This window comes from Terrapene carolina, unplaced genomic scaffold (genome assembly GCF_002925995.2).
Source record: "Terrapene carolina triunguis isolate 2854851 unplaced genomic scaffold, T_m_triunguis-2.0 Scaffold421, whole genome shotgun sequence".
NCBI lineage: Eukaryota > Metazoa > Chordata > Testudines > Emydidae > Terrapene > Terrapene triunguis.
Genome location: NW_020664772.1, coordinates 187,509 through 207,410, shown reverse-complemented (window position 1 = coordinate 207,410; position 19,902 = coordinate 187,509). Strand labels below are relative to the sequence as shown.

Sequence of the window (19,902 nt, the reverse complement as noted above, 5' to 3'; positions counted from 1 at the left end):
GACTAACAGAAGTATTGGGAGCATAAGCTTTCGTGGGTAAGAACCTCACTTCTTCAGATGCAAGTGATGCATCTGAAGAAGTGAGGTTCTTCCCCACGAAAGCTTATGCTCCCAATACTTCTGTTAGTCTTAAAGGTGTCACAGGACCCTCTGTTGCTTTTAACAATAGTTTAGTTATATATTATAGACTTATAGAGAGAGACCTTCTAAAAGTGTTAAAATGTATTACTGGCACGTGAAACCTTAAATCAGAGTGAATAAATGAAGATTCGGCACATCACTTCTGAGAGGTTGCCGACCCCTGGTCTGGGTGATCTAGTGGCCTTAAATTCTATGACATTGAAAATGGCACCACCGCAGCCGTGCAGGAGAACCAGCTAGGATGAGTTTGTTCTCTACTGGGATACACTCACTGACATAGGCGCCAACTTCTTCTGGCACCGGTGGGTGCTCAACCCCCCTCTGCCCCCGGCCCTGTCCCAACTCCACCCCTGCCCCGCCCCCTCCCACCCCCATTCCAACCCCTTCCCCAAAGTCCCTGCCCCGGCCCCGCCTCTTCCCCTGAGCAAGCCACGTTCCCGCTCCTCCCCCCCGGAGCTTGCTACAGCTGTTTGGCAGCAGCAAGTGCTGGGAGGTAGGTGGAGGAGCGGGGACATGACATGCTCAGGGGAGGAGGTAGGGGGCAGGGGGGAGCTTGGCTGCTGGTGGGTGCAGAGCACCCACTAATTTTTCCCTGTGGGTGCTCCAGCCCCGGAGCACCCACGGAGTCGGCGCCTATGCTCGCTGAATTCCTGCCAGGGAGCACTAAGCAATGCAGGCTGGAGCTGTGCTAAACCCTGGGAACCAGCGCACCCGGCACATAGCCATAGGCACTGACTCCGTGGGTGCTCTGGGGCTGGAGCATCCATGGAAAAAAATAGTGGGTGCTCAGCACCCACCAGGAGCCCCGTGGATCAGTGTCTCACTCCCCAGCCCTCTGGCCCGCTGGCGGGCCCCATCAATCAGCTCCTCCCACTCCCTCCCAGTGCCTCCCGCCCACCGTGATCAGCTGTTCAGCAGCCTGTAGGAGGCACAAGGTGGGGAGGAGCAGGAGCAGGAAGAAGCAGGGGAGGGGGTGGAATGGGGTGGGGGCGGGAAGCAGCAGAGTGGGGATGGGAAGAGGCAGGGCTGGGGGAAGGAGTGGAGTGGAGGCGGGGCCTGGGGCAGAGCAGAGGTCGAGCACCCCCCGGGAACTGGTGAAGTCAGCGCCTCTGCACATAACCCTCACCCCGAGACTGGAAGAGGGGAGTGATTGGGAGCACCCTCTGCCTATTGTCTCAGGCTGTACCATCTCCAGAGGGGGTTCTCATTTAGCGGAGACCCCCCTCATCTAGATTAAAGGGCCACTCCACAGCCTCTCCAAGCCTGCCATGATGGAGATCTGAGGAAGGGACTCCAGATCTCCACATCTCCACTCTCCATCCCTTGCTGCCTCCAACTGGAGCAGGCATTCCTCCCAGCCCCACCACCTCCCCATAGCCTGGGAGGCAGGAGGGGGTGGTATATAGGCCTAATTTAGCTAACATGAACTAGCGAGTGGCACATCCACTTTGCCAACTGCAGACAAACCGGCAAGGACTTGACAGATGTCCTATCCATTCCTCCTTGTTCTAGGGATTCCCTGTGAGCCACCACTTTCGGTTAGCCTAAACCGCCCTCAGGGAAACTGGGAGAGATGCACAGAAAGAGGGCAGGAATGGTGCATAGCACTCTGTGAATGCCAGTGGGCATCTGGTGGGCACTAACAGTCAGCAAGAGGGGTGTCAGAAAGGGGTGACACGTTTTTAATATTCCTCCATCTTCCGGCACACCTAGCGAAGTGTCAGCGTGGGGAGGTGCCTCTCACAGCCATAATAGCAGCCCTGCAACTCTATGGGTTTTTTTTTTTAAAAACTCTCATGCACACTAAGGGGTTGTCTACACTACACAATTAGCTTGACTTAATTTAGGTCGATCGAAAGCCGCCGCAGTAATTCAATGGGCTCTGGGTGTCTGCACTACCCTCCTTCTGCTGGTGGCGCACATCCTCACCAGGAACGCTTGCACCGACTGAAGTGGAGCATTGTGGGACACTGACAGCCACACAGGGCTCACAGCTGGAGCCCCCGGGCCACCCAGGTGGCTCCGGCTCAATTTCACAGCAGGGAGCCTCCCAGCAGTGAATTTCCCAGCTGCCTTCTGCTCAGAGCAGCAGTGGAGGACTCACAGCTGGAGCTGTGAAATTGACAAGAATGTCAAATTGAGCCCTGCCCCAGGCTCAGGAGGTGAGCAGCCTCCATTGCCTAGCTGACACCTGGCGGGGGGCAGCTGTGAGCCCACCACAGGCTCAATGTCACAGCAGGGAGCCTACCAGCCCTGAAATTGACATTCTTGTAAATTTCAGGGCTCCAGCTGTGAGTCCCAGCTGCTGCTCTGAGCCAGAGGCAGCCCTGAAACTGACAAGGCTGGCAGCCAACAGGAGGGGGTGTAAGTTAGGCAGTGTCTATAGGGACACTGCATCACCCTAATTATAAAAAGGGGGGGATCCCTCTAACTGCTGCCCTGGCTCTTCTGTGATGCCAGGGCAAGCTCTGGCTACTTATTGCAACTAATCCCTGTATCAATACAGCTCCACCTAACCCAATGAGCATATTGGCAGAAGAAGAAAAATGGTTTAGCCTTGTGTTGGGCACAGAATGGCACAGAAACCAGCAGATTTTGTTCGGGATAGGTCAGGTTGGTTTGGTCCCAGGGGGACACTACCCCTGGACAAAAAGAGCCACCTTGTGTTAGCAGGGAAAGCAGATAATGTGGCCCCTTTCCAATGAAAGGTGTTGTTGCAAAATAGTGGATGTTTGGTTCTTGTAGGGACCTGGGTTCTTTTCCTAGCTCTCCTTGATGTGAATTTGTGCGGTGCTTGCGAGACAGCACATTCCTGTCTCTTCTCCATCTGCTACTCTGCACAAACCTGATTGGCTGGGGGAAGTGCCAGTCAAACACTAAATCTAGTAACTACAGGCTAAAGGGTGGGGAATGTTATAACCTCATAGCCTAGAGCGGAGACCTTGTAACTAACACATTGTTCTGCGCTCACCGCCAGCTGGACCAGAGTGCACATGGGGCGGGTATTGCATTGGCATGGAGCAGTGAGTCTGTGTGTGTGTCTAGACGACGTGAGTGGGAGAGAAGATCCGGTTGACTGTGTGCTGTGCCAAGTCTGTGTAACCCCTGCTAGAGATCCTGACTTGGCTGTGCTCCTGGCTTAGGGAACAGTGTCACGCTGTTGTTAAGTGTGGTGCTTGTTCCAGGGACTAACTCTGGGAACCCCTCTCCCAACCCCGGGAATCCCCCACCTGACAGATGTCCAGTTACAGCTAACATAATGGGGGGAATGGGCAAGTGCTAGTTTATAGCTCCCCTAAAGTTGGGATGGGAGGAATTGGTGAACAAAGCTGTGACTCTCAGAGGAGCATTAAGAACATTGTGTAGAAGAAGTAGGATTAAAGTTCCTTACTCTTTAGCTGGGTGCACCTTTCCCCTCAGCTACTGGGCACAGTGTGGGGGAGTCTGTCTCCCTCAAACCAGGTGTATGCAGTGTAGCTGTAGCTTTGTCAGTCCAATTATCACCTGTGGGTGAACCCTTGTCACAAAGCGATCACTGTGTGTCTGACCCAGGGGTAGTTAATAGGTGGACAGCAGGCCAAATCCGGACCACCAGATGCTTTAAAATGGATCCTGAAATCTTTGTATTTACTTATTATCATTATTGTTGTTGTTTTTTTATTATTTTCTCTGGAGTCTGGACCTTGACTATCCCTTGCTTGACCAAGAAATTTGGACCTTTGCCAAAAAATAATTGCCTTCCCCAGGTGACCTATCAGTTCTCCTCCTCAAAGGAAACCTGCACAAAACTTTCAAAAGACAAGCCTGGGAACTTAAATTCATTACTCTGCTAGACACTAAAAATCATGGACTGACCAGACACACTGGATTTATGGCTTATTACAACAATCTGTAACCCATTAACTCCCCTTTTTGTCCTATGAGGTGTTAAAAGGCGACTCTACCTTGAATGGTCCCTTACAATATGGGTTAACTGCATATGCTAAACAATCTGTTCCAATTTGCATTTAGCTATGAGAGCCTCTCCCAGCCCTGAAGAAGAGTTCTGTGGAGCTCAAAAGCTTGTCTCTCTCTGTGTTTCCCCCTGGGAATTGAAATTAGAGGGGGTGTTTGAATTTCCAGGGGGTGAGGGCCGAGGGGTGAGACCGTGAGGGTGAAGATGGGCTGTATGTTTTCATGGGCAAGGTGATTTGGCACTAACTCCCGGCCCCACATTTTAAACATTACAAAACACCAATAAACATCAGTGTTTGAATTTCTGATGATTTATTGCTGTTTAGAAAACTTCATTTGAAATTATTAGGTGGGCCAACATCCCCGAAATGAATGTGCTGACAGCTGTGTGAGGAAGCTTGTCTGTTCATACTTTCCAAACCTATTATGCTTTTTTCAGACACAACTAGTTTATCATATGTATGCCTTTAAAGTGTGTATTAATGTTTCAATTTCAATTCAAATTTCCAACCAACAACTACATGGAATTTTTTTCCAACTAGAAAAGTTTTAAAACAACTAGATCTAGTTGGAAAACAACTAAATTGGCAACACTGTGCTAGTTGATCACCTGGGGGAGGAGGAAATCCCTATTCTCTTCCCATCAGAAGTTCATAGAATATCAGGGTTGGAAGGGACCTCAGGAGGTCATCTAGTCCAACCCCCTGCTCAAAGCAGAACCAATCCCCAGACCCCTAGGTGGCCCCCTCAAGGATTGAATTCATAACCCTGGGTTTAGCAGGCCAATGCTCAAACCACCCGTGCTTATTGGTCCAATAAGAGATATTACCTCACCCATCTTTTCTCTCAAACGAAGTGTGACATTTTTACCAACCCTACGGGACAGACCAACGGCATGTGTGACACTTGGCAAGTCTGTCTCAGGATGCTACATTAGAAGTCCTGGTGCATCCCCCAGAGAAGAGGCCCCTATAGGTAGGACTCAGCAGTGCTCCCTCTAATTTTTCCCATGCATGTGCAGAATGAATTTTGTTATGTGCACCAATATGGAGGTGATGTGTGACACCTCACCTCCATATTGGTGCACATAACAAAATTCATGTGGCGGGGGTGAGGCCGAGGAGTTCGGAGTGTGGGAGGGGGCTCAGGGCTGGGGCAGAGGGTTGGGGTGCAGGAGATGAGGGCTCTGGCTGGGAGTGCGGGCTCTGGGGTGGGGCCGGGGATGAGGGGCTTAGGGTGCAGGCTGCCCTGGGGCTACAGTGGGGAGAGAGGACTCCCCCCAGCTCTCTCTCCCCACAGCAGCACCTAGGCTGGAGGGCTGAGTCACCTCTCCCTGCTGCATCAGCTCTGGGGCTGGGGCCGCGAGATAGGCGCCTCTTCCCCGCCATGGCAGGTTGGGGACTGGGCTGGGTTGGGGCCAGGGGAGGTGCGCCTCTTCCCCATCTGCAGCAGGTCCAGGGCGGGGCTGGGCTGGGTTGGGGCCGAGGGATGGGCGCTTCTTCCCTGGCTATAGCAGGTCCGGGCCTGGCTGCATTGGGGCCGGGGGAGGGGAATCTTTCCCCCAGCTGTGTCAGCTCCTTGGCTGGGGGAGAGGCATCTCTCCCCGCCGCAGCCCTGAGCGCCTGTGCGACGCTTAATAGGCTGCTGCATGGCCATGCGGCCGCGCAGCTTAGAGGGAACTTAGGGCAGGAGTCCCCTTAACCATCCCTGATCCCCTTTAAGAAACCCCCCCCCCCCCCAGTCAGTAACTCCAGGTCTGTGCTGCACTCACAGCTTGGCTCCATCCTTTACCCAGCTCTCTGCTACAGGGGAGAGGCCCTTTCACATCAGGGAAGCGTAGGGTGACCAGGTGTTCGGTTTTTGACCAGTTGAAAAGGGATCCTGGCGGCTCCGGTCAGCATCGTTGACTGGGCCATTGACTGTCTGATTGGCGGCACCACACAACGGGGCTGGCAGGCTCCCTGCTAGCTTCCGCGCCGCATGGCTCCCGGGAAGCAGAGGCATGTCCCCCCTCCAGCTCCTACGGATAGGGGCAGCCAGGGGGCTCCGCATGCTGCTCCCGCCCCAAGTGCTGCCCCCGCAGCTCCCATTGGCCAGGAACCATGGCCAATGGGAGCTGCGGGGGCGGCGCCTGTGGACGGGGCAGGGCGCAGAGCCGCTTGGCCATGCCTCCACTTAGGAGCCGGAGTGGGCCGTGCCGCTGCTTCCGGGAGCTGCTTGAGGTAAGCGCTGTCCGGAGCCTGCACCTTGACCCCCTCCTGGGACCCAACCCCCTGCCCAGCCCCAGCCCTGATCCCCCTCCTGCCCTCTGAACCCCTTGATCCCAGCCCAGAGCCCCCTCCTGCACCTCAAATCCATCATCCCTGGCCCCAACCCAGAGCCCACACCCCCAGCCGGAGCCCTCACCCCCTCTCGCATCCCAACCCACTGCCTCAGACTGGAGCCCCCTCCCACCTTCTGAACTCCTCATTTCTGGCCTCACTCTGGAGCCCGCACCCCCAGCTGGAGCTCTCACCCCCTCCTGCATCTCAGCTCCCCTGAGCCAGCACAGTGAAAATGAGAGAGCATAGAGAGAGAAATGAGCCAGGGAGTCTGAAATCCCCTCACCCATGCAGAAGGAGGGTCCTACCAGAGCAGGGCTGATGCACTTTGGGGATGAACATACCCTTTGGATGCTATGTGGTGGCCTAGAGCCGGGGATAGGAGGACCCAGGAGTCCTGAACACCCAGCCCCCCTTCTTTAACCATTCCACTCTACCTCACTCCCCTCCCAGAGCCAGGGAGAGAAACCACGAGTCCTGACTCCCAGTGTACAGCTCAGGTATCCTTATTGTGACTTGAACCCCAGCTTTGGGTGGAGGAGGAGGAAGATTTGGTGTTGTGGTTACAGGTAAGGGGAATATAAATCAGGACTCCTGGATTCTATCACAGCTTGGGGAGGGGAGTCTAGCAGGTTAGAGCAGGGGGGAGTGGGAGACAGGACTCCTGGGTTCTATTCCTGGCTTTAGGAATGGAGTGTGGGGTAGTGGATTGGAAATGGGGGGAGGCTGGGAACCCAGACTCCTGGGTTCTATCCCCAGCTATTGGGTGGGAGTGGAGTCTAGTAGGGTAGAGCAGGGGGGGCTGGGATTTAGAAAATATACTATTCCCAGCCCTTAAAGCAGCTTGAAATGCTGTGTAAGGGAATTGCTTTGGGAGGGGAAGAGATTCCAGGTTCAGTCCTTCTGAGATGTAGTTAAACCATTTGGACCTGGGGTGCCTGTCTCAGAGCTGGTGGAAACCAAACACTCACCTTCCTAGTTCCCCAGTTGCAAGTTGGGCCGCTCTCTCTGTTTCACAGCTCAACCTGAATGGGAATGGGAGACCTCAGGAGTCTTCTGATACTGGAATAACAGCCAGGGAGCAGTCACTGGGGGATTGTTTATCCCGAGAGCACCAACCCCACTGGGCTCAGCCTGTGTGGGAGGAGGAGATAAGGTCCAGACTGCAGGGGAGCCCAGAGCAGGGGTCGGTGACTGGGAAAACATAGATAAACAACTGGTGGCTTGCAGAAAGAGAAGATCTGTGGTAACTGGTGGGCAAGTAGCTCTGAGGTGGGGTATGGCAGCTAGTTAACAGCCAATGCTGCTCAGGGATCCCTAATGCAGCCACCTCTGGGGTGGGACACAGCAGCTTTTAAAATCCCACAGCAATACAGAGTTGCTATCAGAGGGCTCTGTGTATTGCTAAGGGAGGGGAGGCTGCTTGCTTTCTCTCTCTGCTCAGTGGCCGAGCTTCCTAGGTCAGATGCTGCTCACTCAGTGAATAAGGGGATCATCGAAACATGAAATCTGGGCAGAAACAGCTGATTGCTAGCAATTTAAATTATGATCCACACATTAGCTGTGTCTTGGGGCTTGGTTCTTTCACTTCTGCATCAAGCCTTTGGCTGGAGTACAAGCTTAGACCTAATTGGCAAAACACCCCATTGCCTGGGCTGATAGCTAAATGAACTGCTGCCATGCCACACTGCTAGAGTCCACGTGGGAATGGTCTGATATATTGATCTGATTCAGCTAATAATTAATGGTTGATTCACGTTATTATGAATCATTCTGTTATTAACTGGACCTCTTTATTAGTCTATTATTAATATGCTTATTTCCTTTTCAACTTAGCTTTATTTCTAATACATTATATAAAGTTGAAAAACTGTGTTGACAAATGTTACTTCCCCAATGATCTGAAGCACTAAGAGGACCTTGAAGTGGTCTGTTACATTCTAGTCTGTAGTTCTCAGAAGGGAAATACATCTGTGGGAAACGGAGCAGCTTGGAGGGTCTTACAAACCTGCTGGAACTGCTTTAATCCAGGACTGATTGACATGGATCCCACTGGGTGTATATCTGTGGAAATTGCCCCATCTCTGTCTCTCTTTCCAGGGAATAATCAGGGGCTTTATTCCAGGGTGGACTGATTTAAATAAAAGTAATTGACATCACTAAAACCTTGATTTTACTGATCAGTTTTAATCTCACTTTGCATTTTAACTTTTTAGTTACTTTCCTAAAGAAAGGTTGATTCTCATTGATTGGTACCCATTAAAACCTGTTGATATGTAATTAAATGTAGCCTTTACATTAAATTTAGTACTTGTGTATAGATACAGTGTAACCCACCAGTTAGCAAAAACATTTATTTGAGCAATTAGTTAACATACATTTAGATTCTTCTTTGTACTTTTTTTCGTATGTTAGAAAATGGAGAATGAAGCATTTCTTATTTACTAGATGATTAATATTTTACTCATGATTTGTGTCCAGCTGTATTTGGCTGGAAATTGGAATTCAGTTACAACTGCACAAAACCAGCACTTTTTTATTAGTTAAATAAAACTACCTTCAACATGAGGAGAAAAAAAAAGCTTTTAATGCAAGAACTGTTTTGATAAACAACTGACTTATTAAACAAAGGAAGTGTGATCTATAGGTAGTGAACTGAACTGATTGTTTCTGGTCACTCTGCCCTTCAAGGTTTCAGAACTAGTAGATCTCACCCTGTGACACCTCATTTGTATTCATAGGTTGGAAGAGGGGACAAAAAGTTTTCTTGCTTTTTCAACTCCCAATCATTTTCTTAACATTGAATGAACTAATGTCCCTAGCCTCTGTTTGCCAGAAGCTGGGAATGGGCAACAGGGGATGGATCACAGGACGATTACCTGTTGTGTTCATTCCTTCTGGGGCACCTGGCATTGGCCACTGTCGGTAGACAGGATACTGGGCTAGATGGACCTTTGGTCTGACCCAGTCTGGCCACTCTTATGTTCTTAATCATTGAACTGAACTAGTTGAATAAACTGAAAGGAAGAAAATGTTCTCTCTGCACCTGCCAAAGAAGTGTTAAAATCTGGTTTAGCACTTCAACAAATGCTGGTTATGGTGCCTAATCAATTACTTCCATCAGTCCAGCTGTTCAACTTTATTTAAAACTTCAGCATCAAATGTATGTTGCTTATTAATATTTTTATTTAATTTAAATGTATTTAATAGATGGGATGGTAAAGTAAGGCCTTACTGTAGGTTATCATCACTTCACATTTGATTTTTGATAGGTTTTTAAAAGAGTAATTATTTAAATAAAAAGACAATTGAAATAAAATCATTTTTAAAATAACGTTGGCATTTATCCACCCTGCTTTATTCGCTGACCTCAGTGAGCAGACAGGGTTTCCAGCCGCAATGTTCAGGAGCCCATCATTCAGGGGGGCCGACATTCTTGAGTCCAAGCTGGATGCACCTTGCTGCTCCTTTGCAGAACTGCAGCTCCCAGTGGTTTAATCTGGAGCCACAGCGGATCAGCACCTCTATCGCTAAATATGAACACAAACAAAAACTTTTAGTGACACTAAAGGTGGCCTCAGGATCCCACTCAACGAAACCTTAAAAGCCTGGGCATGAGACGGGGAAAGTTTCCCGTGGACCTTGCCGCCTTTGCGTTGAGTACGGTGCCGGCGTGCTGTAGGGCTTTTGCTTCTGTCTCTAACAGATACCGAAAAGCACCACGCGTCCCAGCTTCCTCCAATATCTCCTCTAGCACAAACCTGATCTCCAACCTCGAATTCTCTGGAAGCAACAGGTTGGCACGTTGGACTCTTCCACAGCCTGTGCCTTGGGGAACTTCATCTGTTTTAACAGCGCTGAGGTCCCTGCTCGGGTGTTGTGGCACAGGGTGAGTTGGGTGGAAGTGTGGGGGCATGTTGCTTTTCAATCTCTTGGGAGAATGGAAAATTTTCAAGTGAAAGAACCTATGAGATTAGAATCTGCTACTGTGGAGGTTCTGGGCCTCCAGTGCTTCCACATTGCCACTGGAGTTTTGCTGGTCACCCTGGAAACTAAACACTGCAGGACATGCTGACCAGCAGGGCCTGAGTGGCAGCTCACAGATTGGCCTCTGCCAGTATGTAAACCAGGGAGCCATCAGAGGGAACTATCTGAGCAATGATGCAGATATTGCTTGCTTGCTTCTGCTCCATACCTTGTTTTATCGTGAGCCTTGGACTCCAGCTCCTGACCCCGGTTTGTCCCCAACCCCATTACTTGCCTTCAGTTTGTAACCTGCCCCTGAATTCCTGGTATCCTGACCTGGCTCGATCCCAACTCTGCTACACATCTCCTGACCGCAACATGGTAACTGACCAGTACATATCAGCTGCCCATGGACCGGCTCTGACATCAGTTATCCCTGTCATCTCCCATCCTAGTCCCTAAATAATCCACCCATCAGAACCCAAGATCCTTCTCCAATGGGTTGTGACCACTCAGCAACAATCCAACTTCCAGATATTCCCCTCTGTTCCCCAGCCCCCACCATCACGCCTTACAGATCCCCCATCTCTCAATGCCCCCAAGCAACCGGAGGTGCCATAACCCCCAGATTTTGTGTAGATTTTGCAGAGCCACCAGATAAAAACCTAGTGTGAGCATCTCTCACGTGTGATTTCTCTGCTGGGTAATATGGGGTAAGCTCTGACAAAAGCTTTTCCCTCAGTCAGGGCAGGGATAAGGTCTCTGCCTGCTGTGGGTGCTCTGATGTCTGATAAGAAGCATATTAGACTGGGAACTTTTTCTGCACTCACTACATTTAAAGGGGCTCTCTTCTGTGTGGATTCTCTGATGCATAATGAGGTCTGAGAAGCAAGTGAAGTTTTCTCACGTTTGGGGCATTTACAGAGTCTCTCTCTTTAGGTTCCCTGATGTGTCACAAGGAATGAATGACACCAGCAGTTTTTCCCACAGTCAGGACACTTGTAGGGTTTCCCTCTTGGGTGGAGTCTTTGGTGTCTAACGAAGGCCAAGTTGACAATGACACTTTCCCTGCAGTCAGGGAACATGTGGGGTCTTTTTGTCTTGTGGGGTCTCTGGTGTTTCATAAGGATTGAGCTCATGTTAAAACTTTCCCCCCACAGTCAGGGCACTTATAGGGTCTCTCTCCTGTGGGTTTTCTGAACTATGACCAGGTCTGAGCTCACAATAGGTTTTCCCACAGCTGGGGCACTTATAGGGTTTATATCCTGTAAAGATTCTCTGATGTCTCATAAGGTCTGAGCTCAGATCAAAGCCTTTCCCACACTTGAGGCATTTATAGGGGTTTTCCGCCCTGGGGGTCCTCTTGTGTGTGTGTGTAAGAAGGTTTGTGTTCACACTGAAGCTCTTCTGATAGCCATCACATTTGTTAGGTTTCTCTCCTGTGTGGGTTCTTTGAGGTCTAAAAAGGGTTGATCTCCAACTAAAGCTATAGGGTTTCTCTCCACTGCTGGTTCTTTGACGAGCCTGAGTATTTTTAGTTCTCCCGAGAGCTCTGCCCGTGGAAGTGACTTTACCCCTCTGGCTCCTCTCGAGAGATTTTTTCCTGCCTTCTGATTCGCCTTGACTCTCATGGGTTTCTACTTGCTCAGAACATTGGCAAACATTCCCTTCCAACCTTCCCAAGAACCTCCCATGTCATTCCGCTTCTGGCAGACAATTCTCCTCCTTTCTACTCCCCATCTCCTCCTGTGTTAGAATAAAGAAGGAGAATTGAGAGCTGGGAAATAAAGAATCCTTGAAGAGGGAATGGCAGAAATAAATAATAATGATTTGATCTGAAACTGGGGGCCAAATCCCCCAAAGCAGAGGGGCCAATTCTGCTTCCACGTATCACCTCAACACTCAGGAAATTGACTCATTAATAAGCCTCTATCAGGGAGGAAGGAGGCCATGACTGACACAACCCTGACCTGGGTGAAATGGGGCAGAACTGGGGGGCTCTCGGGGCCTTGGAGAGAATCTCAGCTTTTTCCTTCACTCGCCCATAGTTTCCAAGTTGGTTTAACAGACTCCTCACCAGTTCAGCTGCCACTCCGGCTCGCCCCTTCCTCTGCATCCAAGGGTCCCAGCTCCTCCCCTAGCTCCATCGGAGAGATCTGGAGTAAAAAGTAGTTCCAGGTTATAGGGAGTGTGGACTCTCTGTACATGGGGTCAAATTATAAACTCACGTGTATCCAGGTGTGATTTTTTTTAACTGATCTTTTATTAGAAAACAGAAAAATCATTTTTAAAAGTGAAGAGTTAAAATCAGATGTGTGGCTTTTCTGTGAGGGGCAATGAAGGTTTAATTCTCTCTCCATTCATGGACTGATGCCACGTGGGGCTGTTGTAGCAGGGTTTGGTGTGCATTACTATGAGACACAGTGGAGCTTAGTGGCTTGGTCACCGGCATTAGATGGGCCCCGTGGTTCTATTCCTGGCTCTCCACTGGCCTGCTGGGGCAGGTCACTTTCACACTATACTTCAATTTTCCCCATAGAATCATAGAACTGGAAGGGACCTCGAGAGGTCATGTAGTCCAGTCCCCTGCACTCAGGGCAGGGCTAATTATCTACACCATCCCTGACAGGTGTTTGTCTAACCTGCTCTTAAACATTTCCAATGATGGCGATTCCACAATCTCTCTCGGCAATTTATTCCAGGGCTTAACCATCCTGACAGTTAGGAAGTTTTTCTTAATGTCCAACCTAAACCTCCCTTGCTGCACTTTAAGCCCATCTGTATAATGGGAATAATGAACCCAACTCTTCTTTGTAAAGATCTCTGAAGGAAATTGTCTTTATTGATATAAAATAGATATACCCCCCCCCGCAACATTCATCAATTTTCTTCCCTAATTATTGAACTATATAAACCCCCTAATCCAGAGGTCCCCAAACTGTGGGGAGCGCCCCCCCCCAGGGGTGTGTGGAGGTACCTTTGGGGGGTGCAGCAGGGCCCGGGCCAGTCCCCATGGGGGGGCCAGGAAGGAGCACCACCCAGCCCCTCCCCGCCCCCAGCTCTGCTCCGGTCCTGCCCGCAGCCTTGTCCCTGGCTCCCATCCCTGTGCCTGACCCCGTCCCCAGCCTCGGCGCAGCTCTGCTCCTGTCCCTGTCTCCAGCCTTGGCCCCTGGCTGTGGCTCCAGTCCCGGCCTCGCTCCCAGCCCCAGATCCACCCCCAGCTGCGGCCCCAGACTCGGCCCCCCTTACCTCTGTCACACACACCCCCAGCCACATCATTGATCCCAGCCCCGGCTCCAGCTCCGGGGGCGGGGAGGCGTGGGGCATGGATAGGGGTAAGGGGGGGTGCAATCTTTGGGGACCACTACCCTAATCGTTGTAGGGAAATCACTGCCTTGAGTCATTTTCCCATTAATGGGGAATGAAGATCTTTAATGATCAAGTTTCCCCCTCATATCTGAAAATCAAATTATTTTTCCACTAGTTTTAATTAACATGACAGGATTGCTGCTTAAAGTGAGTTGTTCTGCATGTAACAAACATCAAAGCCAGAAGCCTCCCACCATTTGGGGGGGACAGTGTCTCCCAGCTGCTGACGGGGCCGTTGGCCAGACCCTGACTGGCTGCATTTTGCCCCAGATGGGGGCAGGATGGGAGAGTCATCCCTCCAGGGGGCTGCTGTGTGCGTGACTGGGTTCCTGATCCCCTTAATCAGTATCCAGAGTGTCTAACTATTGTCGTCCTTTATAATGATCCTGCTGTATTAACCCCGCCCATTCCCACCACCACTGTCACCCCAAAGGGTCCCTAAAGCTCCTGACAGATGGATTCTAGGGGAATCATTAGTGGTGTGAATATGGTGGTTGCCCTATGCCAACAAGAGGGGCAATATCCCCACATGACAACTGCCCAGCTCTTGGTTTGCCCTGTCCCAGCTGTTGCCCCCCACCCAAACCAGCCCCCCTAAGCAACAGCTGCCAATCACCAACCCCACCCCCCAACTACCCCCTCCCAACTGCCATGGGATCTTCTGTCTCCATCCCCCTCCCTGTCCCTATTAATGAGGTGTTGCCCAAACGAAAAGCTTCAAAATTCAGCTGATTTGCAATTTGTTTGTGGTTTGGGGGGATGGGGGCACTTTTACAACATTTCTTGGCAATAATGGATTAAAGCTCCTATTAAAATGAGAATTCTCCAGCCATCTTAACTATGGTATCATTACTACTCCACCCATAACAATCCCTAGTGACAGGTTTCAGAGGGGTAGCCGTGTTAGTCTGTATCAGCAAAAACAACAAGGAGTGGCACCTTAGAGACGAACAAATTTATTTAATTTATTAATTTAATATATACATTTATATAATTTATTAACAAATTTGTTAATCCCGCAGCTGTTTCGCGGCACAAGCGCTCGGAGGGAGGGGGGAGAAGCAGGACGCGGCGGCACACTCAGGGGAGGAGGCAGTGAGCTGGGGCCGGGTGGGGAGCTGCTGGTGGGTGCAGAGCATAGGAATCAGCGCCTATGCTTCCAACCCTAATCTTCTATGATTCTATGAATTGTTTGCCTTAACCTCTGAGGATAGGACATGAAGTAATGGGCTTAAATTGCAGCAAGGGAGGTTTAGGTTGGACATTAGGAAAAACTTCGTAACTGTCAGGGTGGTTAAGAACTGGAATAAATTGCCATGGGAGGTTGTGGAATCTCCAGTATTGGAGATTTTTAAGGGCAGGTTGAACAAATACCTGTCAGGGATGGTCTATCTAGACTCTAGATAATACTTAGTCCTGCCTTGAGTGCAGGGGACTGGACTAGATGACCTCTCCAGCTCCCTTCCAGTCCTATGATTCTATTATTAGATATTTAGAGAGAAAAATAAGTAATTTTGCCAGTATATTAATAATCGATAAGTAGAAAGAGACCAGCATCTGAGGGGATTTTGTGTAAAATTCCAATAACTGAGAAAAGGGAAAAATCGGATTGGTATTACAGCAGTGTTTGATTACTGGTGAGAAAAAGGCCAAGATTGGAGTGGGTTAGATCTCCATGTTAAGTAATTCTACAGAAGAGCAGCACTTTGGGGAGGATTTACAGCGATATTCCCTACAGGAACTAGAACATAGAACAAAAAATGAACATGATTAAGGTTGCTCAGTCAAACATTCACAACCGGGCTGGGCTAGACTCAAGAACGTGGGGACAGTGTGAATTCTGCCCCCTTGTGTATGTGCGTTAGGATGTGGTACGCCCGGTTCTTATAGCCCAGGGGTGGCAGGATATAAGAGACAACTGGGGGAAGTAATAGATTTTATTGGAGGAACTTGTGTTGGTGAGAGAAACAAGCTTTCCAGCTACACAGAGCTCTTCCTGCCCCTTTCCCCTCCCTCTCCATCCTGCTTTTCAGCCCTCCCCACCGAGAGCGAAGGGAGAGGAAGCTGTTGCTCTCTGTCTTTCTTCAGGATATCAGGGGTTGAGCTTCCTGGGTCAGTAGCATCTGCTGCTGCCTCCATTGTGAGCCTGGAGCCCGGGCTGAACCGCTGCTGCTCCCCAGCGCGGTGTGGGGAGAGACCTGCATTAACCCCCCTCTCTGCCCAGCCAGGGGGGACTTTCTGCCCCTGGCAGCCCCGGGCTCTGCCGACACCAGCCCCAGAGCCGGAGCCTGCAGGTGAGGGGAGAGACCCGGGGGAAAGGGCTGCGAGCCTCAGAGCTGCTGCCCTCCCTGACACACGCCCAGTTTCGTGTATGTCAGAAACTGCTTCCCACCAGAATTTGCGACTTCGCAGTCACTGAGCAGGCTGGAGCAGTGGGAACATGCTCTGCTGCCCTGACCTGCCATCAGTATCTGCTCCCTGCGATTAACAGGGGGAAAGGGCGGCACATGGCAGGGATGTGTGTGCAGTTTGCCGAGGAAGGCAAAACAAGTGGAGGGAAGCGAAGGAGAGGGGCAGATTGGCAAAACCAGGGACAGGGTGCAGTAGCTGGGGTTGGGAAAGGGGGAGCTGTGCTGCCAGATAGGTTGGGGCAGGGGGAATGGTCCTTAGCACATCCTAGTTTACTTAGGGTGACCATACCTCCCGTTTTGGCCAGGACAGTCCCATTTTTAAACCCTGTTCTGGCTGCCCCAACTTTTTTGGCAAAAGTGGGCATTGGTCCCATGTGTCTCGGCGACTTGATCAGTTGGCAAGAGCAAACAGGACAAATGCCCACTTTTGTCAGAAAAGTGGGGTGCAGAGGAACATGGGGGGGGGGAGAGTGGTGGTGCCAGCCCCATGTAGAGGGGAGATGGGGGGCAGGCAGGACTTGAATGAGCAGTGCTACCAGCATCCACCTTGGGGGGGTGGGGGGAGACAGGCAGGGCTTGGGCAAGCCACTTGAGGGGAGGGATAGCTCAGTGGTTTGAGCATTGGCTTGTTAAACCCAGGGTTGTAAATTTAATCCTTAAGGGGGCCATTTAGGTATCTGGGGCAAAAATCTGTCAGGGATGGTATTTAGTCCTGCTGTGAAGGCAGGGGACTGGACTTGATGACCTTTCAAGGTCCCTTCCAGCTCTATTAGATAGGTATATCTCCATATTAAGCCCCACTTGAGGGGGGAGGGGCGCTCAGGTGAGTGGCTCAGGCCAGCCCTATGGGGGGGAGGGGCTCAGGCATGCAGCTTGGGCTAGTCCCACAGTGGGGAGGGCTTAGGCCAGCCCCACACATTTTTCCTTTGGGAAGTATGTTCACCCTAATTGTATAGTTGGATGTCATTGTGCAACTTAAAACCATTCATTAATGGTAAATAATACCAGAAAATCACAATTGATGCAAGTAGCGAAGCAGCCATGTCTCAGTTTGTTGTAAAACATATTTCCTATGATATTCTGAATGTTTATTTTACACGTGTTATTTAAAATATTTGTTCTTCTTAATTTTCCTCTAGCACAAGTTTCTTCTTTGCTATCGTGTGATTTCCAGGCTGTCAGATTTTCTAGGTTGCTATAACATGCCTTCCTTTTCCTTTGATCCACCAAAGAGGATGGCCTTTCTCGAATGTTATTTTTGCTTCTCTCGCCAGCACCTTAGGGACTGTCTACACTGGAAAGTTTGACCAATTATACAGATGTAGTTATTCTGATTTAAACCCCCACCCCCCATGTGGACATTATTCTACCAAAACCAGAGTGCCTTTTTCCCATTTAGATTAAACCCCTTCCGAAATGATATAAGCTAAACCAATCAGGGGCACTCTTTTATACTGGAATAAGTGTCCACATGAGGAGTTATACCAGTGTAACAATAGGTTTAAACTCACACATTAATTTATACTGGTCTATCTTTCCAGTATAGACAAGCCCTTATAACTTTTAGTCTAGTAATAGTCCTTTGTAATAAATATATCCATAATTAAACAGAGGTATATAAATATTACATATTGCTCATAATCAAAGACTTACTTTTCAGATGTCAGGAAAATTCTAGCTAAGGTGTTTATAGCATCAAAGAATCTGAGCACCTCTCAATAAGTATATATCCTCACACCACCTCTCCCTGGCAGAGAAAAGCTATTATTCCCATTGTACAGAGGGGAAACTGGGACACAGAGAGATGTAGGGTATGTCTACATGGGGGATAAAAAACCCGTTAGATCCTCCCTAAGCTAATGTTGCATAGCATTACAGATTAACATTTTACCTTCTTTGTACAGATCTGACCATATACATACCAAAGTGTGGATGTCTCCAATAAATAATTGTTTTACTCACAGCAGCTTCATATCACACAGTTAAAAATGTGCAATGATTCTGGGTTAAATCGCATGGCTTCCAGCAGTGGGGAAGTATCAGAGGGGTAGCCGTGTTAGTCTGCATCTGTAAAAAGCAACAGAGAGTCCTGTGGCACCTTTAAGACTAACAGATGTATTGGAGCATAAGCTTTCGTGGGTGAATGCCCACTTCGTCGGATGCAGTGGGGAAGGTTCTCCAGGCTCACCCGTCCCCACATGCTGCTGCTCCTAGAGGAAAAGGGAGGTCAAAGCAGTGCAAGGGGCCAGGGGAGAAGGAGGGGCATCAGAGTTATGCAGTGAGGGATGGAGGGGGTCTTCAGCTGAGCCACCCATAACCCCCCCACTCCTCTATCCATGCCCCCCAAGTCTGTCCTCCTTCCAAAAAAACACCTCAGCCACAGTGACTCCATGCCAGTCTCTGCACTGTTCACACATCCTCTGCCCAGCTCCTCAACCTACAGGGCCTCTGCCAAAGTCTGTCCCTGCATGGGGTGGGGGAGGACTGGGCTGGACCGTAAGAGAGGCAGGAATCAGAGGCAGTAGAGGGGAGAGCTGGGCTGTGGAACATGGAGTTGCTGAAATTATTTTTAAAAAGCCAAGTGAAAGAACTGCTCAAAAGCTTTGTTAACACAGAGTTAAGGTTGCCCAGTGCTGCCTCCTGCCCTTCCAGAACGGGGAGCGTGGCTAATACGGTTGCCACCTTTCTAAGGGCTGGTAACAGGACCCCATAGGCCATCCCCCCTGCTCCCCCTCTTCCTGAGGCCGGGCCCCTGATCTGCCTCCCACAAGGCCCCACCCCCTTACCCTGCCAAGGCCCTGCCCCTGCTCCGCCTCTTCCCCGCCACCCCATCAAAAAAACCGGACATCAGGGCTTGTCAAACGGCACTCGGGCTGTCTGGGTGAAAAACCGGACGGGTGGCAACCATAGTGGCTAAACTTAAACCTCTGAAAACCAGGAAGTACAAAGTGGAGGAACACATCACCCGCACAACCCAACCGTATCTCTATCTTCGAGCAATACCCATCACACAGTAACAAACATGCTCTCAGAGATACGACAGAACGCTTTGAGAACATAGCACATCAACACTGTAGAACAAACTTTAACATGTTCTTTATGGTAAAGCAAAACTTACGTTTGGATCAGGCGTAGCAAGCAGAAACTACCTCCACCTGGCCTTCACTCAAACACTGAGTGTGCTCCATGCAAACTACCCCAGATTTGCAAAATGTTGCTGTCACAGTTCAGGGCAACTGCTTCTGTGTCTCCCCTCAGTGGTCCAGCAACAGCATCCACTCTCAGCCTTCCGGCTCCGCGGGTGTTGCCTCTCTTGTGTGGAGACCCACATCCCTCTCCCTGCTGACTGGGGTATTTCCAGGCTGCACAGTTCCCTGCTTTCCCTGTATTATTCTCAGCATAGACAGGTTGCCTAAGGACAGCTGCTTGTTTTCTTTTCCGAGATGGTTAACAGCTGTGATTGCTACAGTTATAAGGTACCACACAGCACTTCCTAAGCAAGCCTGCTTTATTCATAAGGCAAAAAACATTACAGAGAAAATAGATTAAAAACAATTAAAAAAACTCAACCCTACAGGCATGCTAATAAGTCCACCAGAGTTAACCCCAACCCTAAAAGCAGGGCTTTGGAGCGGAGCCTGGAGCTGGAACGCGGAGCAGTGGAGCTGCAGGTTTTTGCCTGGAGCTGGAGTGGAGCCGGAGCACAGCTCCAAAGCCCTGCCTAAAAGGGTTCTGGCTGG

At 50.1% G+C, this 19,902-nt stretch overlaps 2 protein-coding genes across 2 annotated transcripts in view; one reads left to right on the top strand and one right to left on the bottom strand.

The window, feature by feature from the left end:
* Window positions 1–7,474, bottom strand: part of LOC112119437 (acetylcholinesterase-like) — a 15,103-nt gene extending 7,629 nt beyond the window's left edge. Inside the window, exon 1 of the mRNA XM_024218104.2 lies at window positions 7,388–7,474. The gene's annotated coding sequence lies outside the window, so the exon portion shown is untranslated. The remainder of the gene's footprint in view (window positions 1–7,387) is intronic.
* Window positions 7,475–15,903: 8,429 nt separating this feature from the next.
* The window catches only part of LOC113407817 (zinc finger protein 345-like), a 135,370-nt gene continuing 131,371 nt past the window's right edge, over window positions 15,904–19,902 (top strand). The window contains exon 1 of the mRNA XM_026658238.2: window positions 15,904–16,045. The gene's annotated coding sequence lies outside the window, so the exon portion shown is untranslated. The remainder of the gene's footprint in view (window positions 16,046–19,902) is intronic.